The sequence below is a fragment of the Oreochromis niloticus genome, unplaced genomic scaffold (genome assembly GCF_001858045.2).
Source record: "Oreochromis niloticus isolate F11D_XX unplaced genomic scaffold, O_niloticus_UMD_NMBU tig00007879_pilon, whole genome shotgun sequence".
Classification (NCBI taxonomy): Eukaryota; Metazoa; Chordata; class Actinopteri; order Cichliformes; family Cichlidae; genus Oreochromis; species Oreochromis niloticus.
In genome coordinates, this window is record NW_020328820.1 from 117,732 (window position 1) to 124,967 (window position 7,236).

At 38.0% G+C, this 7,236-nt stretch overlaps 1 long non-coding RNA gene across 1 annotated transcript; it reads right to left on the minus strand.

The window, feature by feature from the left end:
• Positions 1-5,027: 5,027 nt before the first annotated feature.
• On the minus strand, positions 5,028-6,580 carry LOC112845559 (uncharacterized). The gene is made up of 2 exons (XR_003218401.1): positions 5,848-6,580; positions 5,028-5,522 (listed from the first exon to the last, which is right to left on the minus strand). It is a non-coding gene; the product is annotated as an uncharacterized LOC112845559 (long non-coding RNA).
• Between the last annotated feature and the right edge of the window lie 656 nt (positions 6,581-7,236).

Below are 7,236 nucleotides of genomic sequence, written 5' to 3' on the forward strand. Positions count from 1 at the left end.
GAACCACAGGAGGTTGGGTCCTTGTCATTTTTGAGAAGGAGCGCTATGGTGGCTCGTGTGAAAGTAGGCGGTAATGAACCTGTTTTCAAGGATTCGTTAAACACAGACAAAAGCAATGGTGCCAATTTACCAATAAATCTTTTGTAAAATTCAATTGGAAACCCATCTGGGCCTGGGGCTTTATTACACTGCATAGCTGTAATAGCTTTTAATACTTCTTCAACAGATAATGGGGAGTCCAATTGCCCAGCATTATTAGTACCAGTAACAGGGTTTGAAAGATTATGAAGAAATTCATTCATTTTAGCTTTATCCGTGGGAAATTCGGACTTGTACAACAAAGAGTAAAATGTTTTAAAGGTAGAATTAATTTCCAAGGGATCTGTAGTGATATTGTCATAAGAGTTTTTAATACTGGGTATCACACGCGAGGAGGCCTGACGTCATAACTGACGTGCCAACAAGCGACTAGCCTTGTCACCATATTCATAATATGAGTCACGACTGCGTAGTAATAAGTGCTCAGACTCTTTAGTTGACATAAGATCAAATTCTGCTTGCAAATCAATGCGCTGCTTCAGTAATTCTGGAGAAGGGTTCAGCGTATAACTTTGATCAAGGTTACTAATTGCAGCTATAAGTTCTTTAAGCCTCGCATTAATCTTTTTATTAGCACGGACAGAGTAAGAAATAATTTGACCTCTCAGGTAGCATTTAAGAGTCCCCCATAGCAGAGAATATGAAACAGAATCATCCTGATTGAAGGACAAGAACTCCTCAATAGAGCTTGAAATAAATTCACAACATTCTTTATCCGCCAGAAGGAGAGAGTTAAATCTCCAAAGTGGAGGAGTACGTTTATAGGTAGAAAGTTGAACATCCAATAGCAGAGGAGAATGATCAGATATTACAATACCAGAATAGTCGGAATACTTAACACACGAATTAAGAGTTCTGTCGATGAAAAAATAATCAATCCTGGAATAAGACTGGTGGACCTGGGAGAAAAACGAAAATTTTTTGATTGAAGGGTTGCGAAATCTCCATGGATCAACAAGATCCTTCTGTTTCATAAAATCTGAGAATGTTTTAGACATAGATGATGGAGTCAAATTACGAGGACTAGATCGATCTAAGATTGGATCAAAAACACAATTCAGATCACCACCAAGGATAAGCAAATGTGTATTCAGAAAGGGGACGTTACTCAGCAATCTATTAGCGAATTCAGCATCATCAAAATTCGGGGCATATACATTTACCAACAAAACCTTTTTCTGCATGAGGGTACCAGCAACAATGATGTATCTACCATTCCTTTCAGCGATAGGAAAGGCTACTCTTTCTAAAAAGGCAACCGTCATCACATTTTCTGACCAATCATAACAGCCCATTTCACACACATCTTTAAATCATCCTCTGCCGAGCAGCCTCTGAACCATGAAGAAACTTTCCTGAACTTTACACTGGTGTATAGTGTTACACAGCATGATGTTTCACTGTGAGTCTGGAGTTTTCATCATAGTAAACCTGCATAACTCCTGTTGTTTTTTTAATATAGAAAATAGAAGCATAGGTGGGAATAAAAAAAACAACCCCCCCCCCAAAAAAAAAACAACCAGACTTGGTTTTTAGAGAAAACTGAACATTTTTTATTTTCATTGCTCCACTTTTGTTTCATAGCAGCCACAGGATGGCACCAGAGTCCAGGAAAAAAAAGAAAGTTTAAAATCTGTTTTTCTTCACACCCCTTCACGCTCTTCTTTATGTTTACATCCAAAATGTAATTTAAGGCTCCCACAGTTCCCACGGACAAACAAATCTAACTAAAATCTGCAGTGATGAATGAGCAGAGAACCCAACCCCAAATCCTCCAATCACGTACACCTGACATCAGAGCGGTGACAATGAACAGACCAACCAAGTTTTTATTGTCTTTTTTTCACGGATTAGAGCTGAAAGAACAGATTCTTCTTGCTGGGAGCTATTTTCAGAAGCAGATTACATACTGCACTAAAGATTTCTTGCAGGTAGAAGGCTGGATTAACTCAAAATAAACTACACTGCATGTGTTCATTGTAATAAGACAACGTGACCACTGACTGAGCCCACTGACACAGACTGCCTAAACAAATAGTCCGTGTTTATTTCCAAGAAACCTTTTGACATAACCTCAAAAAAGCACGAGCTGGCAGTGGACTCCATAATTGGTCATAATGGCTCATTACCTGTGTGGACTCAGACTGTGGAGGCAATAGTAGATACAAAGAGTCAGCCACGCTGTTCAGCACAGAACTTACGGAGCACCAAAACTGCACACATTCCCTTTATCATGATGGCTCGTTTGAAATTTATTTAAAATAAATTTTGAGTTACAGTTTAATTTTCTGAGTTAAACTCTGATACACCTGACCGTGTAAAATCTGACATTAAAAATCTGAAATTACTCAGATGTTAAAGATTATTTTTCAACAATGATTATCTAATAATTATCTAATAGAGGCAGTATCTTGGTTAAGTCTCTTGGATGAATGGATGACAGGGTGCTACAGCAGAGGCTTTCATCTGATTAATGCCAGATATTCATGGACTCATGCAGGGTTTAATTTTTACTGAAAGAATGTTAAATATCCAAATCCAGCTGTGTGGGTCTTTGTGCTGTCACTGTGAAATGTGGACACCCCGCAGCTATGCAGGAGTTTCTTAAAGTGTCGCTTCAGAGACGTCTATAGCTTGGACACATAGTATTTGCACACTGTTATAATGATTATTTCTTTGCATCTCTGCAGTGTTTTATGATTAAATAAAAATCAAGTGCAAAACCCTTGAAATTGATCCAGTGGTTTGTGGTTAAAAAAAAAATAGCAGTTTTATAAGCTGAGGTTGTCCATTTTCTGACTTTCTTTATATTCTGATAGTTTGTAACAATCTGAAGTGCAAGAAGAATTGTGAAGTAATTTTAAAATATTGTTCCTAATTTAGGAACAACACCAGCTGCTTCCATGTCTTGCATTAATATTTTAATAACTTCTCTGCTTTTTGACAATTGTTCCTTGGATAATTATATTATCTCTATTTGTACGATACGACGAAGGGAAAAACAGGGTACCTTTTGAAAGTCTTTTAACATTTATTGTATTATTTATTTTTGCAAAATAGATGCATTATACTCTGTGCTTTTTCAAAGGAAATGACACTTGGGGTTCAAATGAAAGCACTGGGGTGTAACATTATTGGAGATTATGAAGATATTAACAAATTGTAAAGATATAAGTGTTTCGATATCTATATATAAATTTGGATGCACAGAAATGCCTGAAAGCAGTGGAATAAAGGAACAAAAAGATTTCAGATGATAAATTCAGGGGGTCCGTCTAGCCATCCATCCATTTTAATATGAATTAAAATAGAGTCATGCAAGACTCAAATGCAACGTGAAGAATAAAACACAGTGAGACATGGTCAAAGAAAGACACTCTATAAGAAGTCCCACGATATGAGCAAATGTATGTAAGGAGATACTGTAGCAGAAAGGCAGCTTCACATCTTCGCCATGTTGGCGATGACTGGAACAAAAAAACAGACAAACAAGAGCTTTAAGCTTTTCTGCAAATACTTTTCATGTGTTTGTGTTTGCACGTATCTTTTATCTTCTTTACTGTCAGACAGTTAAACACCAGCGAGGCTGCAGCTGAAAGAACAAACGAGAAATGTCTTTTAAACATTACTTTAATGAAATGCTCAATCATGATGAATCAGATTCTCCTGCGTCTTAAGAAAGTAAAAATAAACTAAAAGTAAACTTACTGAAAGTAAAAAAAGGGTGAAAACTAGCGTATGTGGATAAATCTGGTATATTTACACGATGAATTCAATACACATTCATATCTGACTCTGCTGCTTTGTCAACAGCAGCTGTGTTGCTTCCAGTCAGTATCACGTGCTGAGCTCTTGTGCCCTCCTCCTCCTTTGCATCCTTTCAACATTTTCATGTACAAAAATGTTGATGCACAAAATCTGCCATAAAAATCCTCATACAACAATATTGTTTTTTGCTTCTTTTTTCATAAATGACTCATCATCATCATAATCATCTTTGTTTAGATGCAAGAAGAAACATATAGAAATGAAAAAGGGATAAATCTTCAGACCGAACCTGCTGGGACTGTGTGAGGTCCTGAGGCTAAGAGTAAGGATTTATCCACAGGAGAGCTGCGTTCTTACAAACCATCCCACTGTGTAAACCTGACATCTGTGGAACAGCTGAGCTGTATGATGTGTACAAGGACACAAAACATTATTTACCATCAGATCCCGAGCCCTCCATGTGTTAATCAAGAAACTGCTGCTGTGCTACATCCATAAATAATGAATAAATTAGGAGCTAAAGCTGAAAGGACAGTTTATTTGTACCATCTTCATGTCAACACATTCAAGAACATCACAGATGAAAGAAACATTAAAAACTTCCACACTACATAAAGCAAGAAAAATAGTTTTTCTTTCAGGTGGTTTCAGAAAAAACAAAAACATCAAACATCCCCAAGACTCTCTTTGAAAGAACTAAAAACCTTTATTCTCATGGTCCAATCATGAGTGAACTCCCTGATGAAGCCTTGTGTGCTAAAACATGTCAGAGTTTTAAAGGTTAAACATGAGTTTCTAAAACATTTCGCTGGAGAACAATGAACTATTTGACTGAGTTTCAATTATTTACAGACGAGCAAAACCAGGACAGAGAAAAAAGGACAAAACTGACTCAGTAAAACGACAGAAAATAAGATCCCATGTAAATTTGTATTATGTAGAAGTTCAGCCCAGCAACCAGTTCAGTTCAACACAAGTTTAAATGATTCTATCTGAACTCTGTGGAGCCTGATCTCAAGCTTTTTGAGTCTGACACTGAAACCAGAGGATCTTTCTGTCTCTTCAGATTCACTGTGATCCAGTGATGGGAGTGATTAAAGTCCTGAGTGATCACGCTGATGTTTGCACAGAGCAGACAATGAGGTGAATGTTTTGGCACATTGGTAACAGTGAAACAGTTTATTAGTAACGTGGGATCGTTTGTGTTCGGAGTATGAACTGAGATTCCTGAAGCTCTTGTCACACTGGTCACAGCTGTAGTTTCCTTCCATGTGTGCACGTTCATGCCTGTTACAAGTAGTTGAATGTGAGAAGCTTTTGTCACAGTGTCTGCACTTGTATGGTTTCTCTCCTGTGTGGACTCGTTTGTGTTTTTTAACCTGACCTGCAGTGGTGAAGGATGACCCACACTGATCACAGAGGTGCTTTTTAACCCCACTGTGAATCAGTTCATGTCGTTTTAAGTCACATGATGTGGTGAAGCTTCTCCCACATTCTTTGCAGTATTTCAGTTTGTCTCCAGTGTGTCTACGTTGATGTATTTTTAGGCTGTCTTGCCGACTGAAAGTTTTTCCACAGAGGTCACAATGAAAGTCTTTCCCACCACCACAGTGATGACAGGGTTGATAACTGGATCCATCTGTGTCGCTCTGCTTCTAAACAAAGACACAAAGACAGTGTAAGTCAGTCCTTCAACACTTTTATCCTGAACGTCGCCTGAAATAAAGAGCATCTCTGCAGACGTCCAATTACATTTTACTGTTTCAGTTAACACACTCAGTTTACTGGGCTGCAATAACTACAATACTACCACCATAATACTACAGTAATACTAAAATCATAACTGACATGAAAATCTGAATAATCACTCAGAGCTGCTTTTCCATGCAGTAGAATTGCTAACATGCTAACACAGTTTAATGAGCAGAGCTGTTCCAAACAGTCAGGCTAAAATGACAAGATAAAAATATAAATACATACCTCACAGTAACTGTACTTGTAGAGTCTCTTTCTGGTGTGGATCTGTTGGTGTTGTCTCAGGGAATGTGGAGATTTAAAAGTCTTCTCACACAAGTCACATTTATAAGGTCTCTCCTCAGTGTGGGTAAACATGTGTCGTTGTAAGTGTGCGTCTCTAGCAAAGTATTTGCCACACTGTTCACAGCAGTACACATCATCTCCGGTGTGAATGCGTAGGTGTGTATTTCGGTACCCTCTCTGGCTAAAAGTTTTTCCACAGATGTCACAGCTGAATGGTCTCTCTCCAGTGTGGATGAACTGATGACGTTCTAGTGAAGCCTTCAGAGCAAAATCCTTCCCACAAATGTCACAGCTGTATGCCTTAATTCCAGAGTGGGTAAGTAGATGACTCTGTAGTTGACTACTTTGAGTAAAAGCTCTGCCACACTGATCACAGCTGTACAGTTTAACTCCACTGTGGATGAGTTGGTGTTCTTTTAGGGAACCCTTCCAGGAAAAAGACTTTCCACACAAGTCACAGCTGAACGGTCTCTCTCCAGTGTGGATGACCTGATGAAGTTTTAGATTAGCCTTCAAAGCAAATTTCTTCCCACACTTATCACAAGTATGCGCTTTAACTCCACTGTGGATGAGCTGGTGTTTTTTTAAGCTTCCATTGTGCCTAAAGTCCTTCCCACACTCGTCACAGGTGTATGTTTTCTCTCCCTTTCTTCTGTGAGGTTTGTCAGCCTCCTGAGAGCGCTGACTTCTCGCTCCATGTTGGTCCTGCAGTGACAGAGATACAAACAGAGGCAGTGAGTGAAATGCAGTCGTGGAACAAACTGAACCTTCAAACTCCCTCCATTAACACTAGTTTTAAACCTGAAGGTGGAGTGTGGCACCAAACACCTTAAAGGTCTCTTATCCCCACCTGCTGGTAGTTCTAACACATTACATCCAACCTGGTGCTAAAAATAATTCATGACTGTTCAAACACTAAAATCATGCCCATCCCTCCTGATTGTACACACACACACACACACACACACACACACACAGTTGTTGTTTTTATTACATATTTCTATAATTTTTTATAGATTTATACATAATTATTCAGTGATAATAAATCCTATGTTTGTTTATTTGTTTATTCAAAAGGAACCCCATTAGCTTCCACAACAGATGTTGCTCGTCTTCCGTCAAATACAATCACATAAAATATTACACAATGAGGTGGATTCAAGATATCCACATAATTTGGCTCTTACATCCACAGTGAGGTTTCACAATTAAAATATAAACAATTAAAAAAAACCAATAATAACAACAATAATATTATCAATAACATTGAGACACATTACACAAATATCAAAAACATCTCTTACAATATTTACAACAACTAAAAGTTCT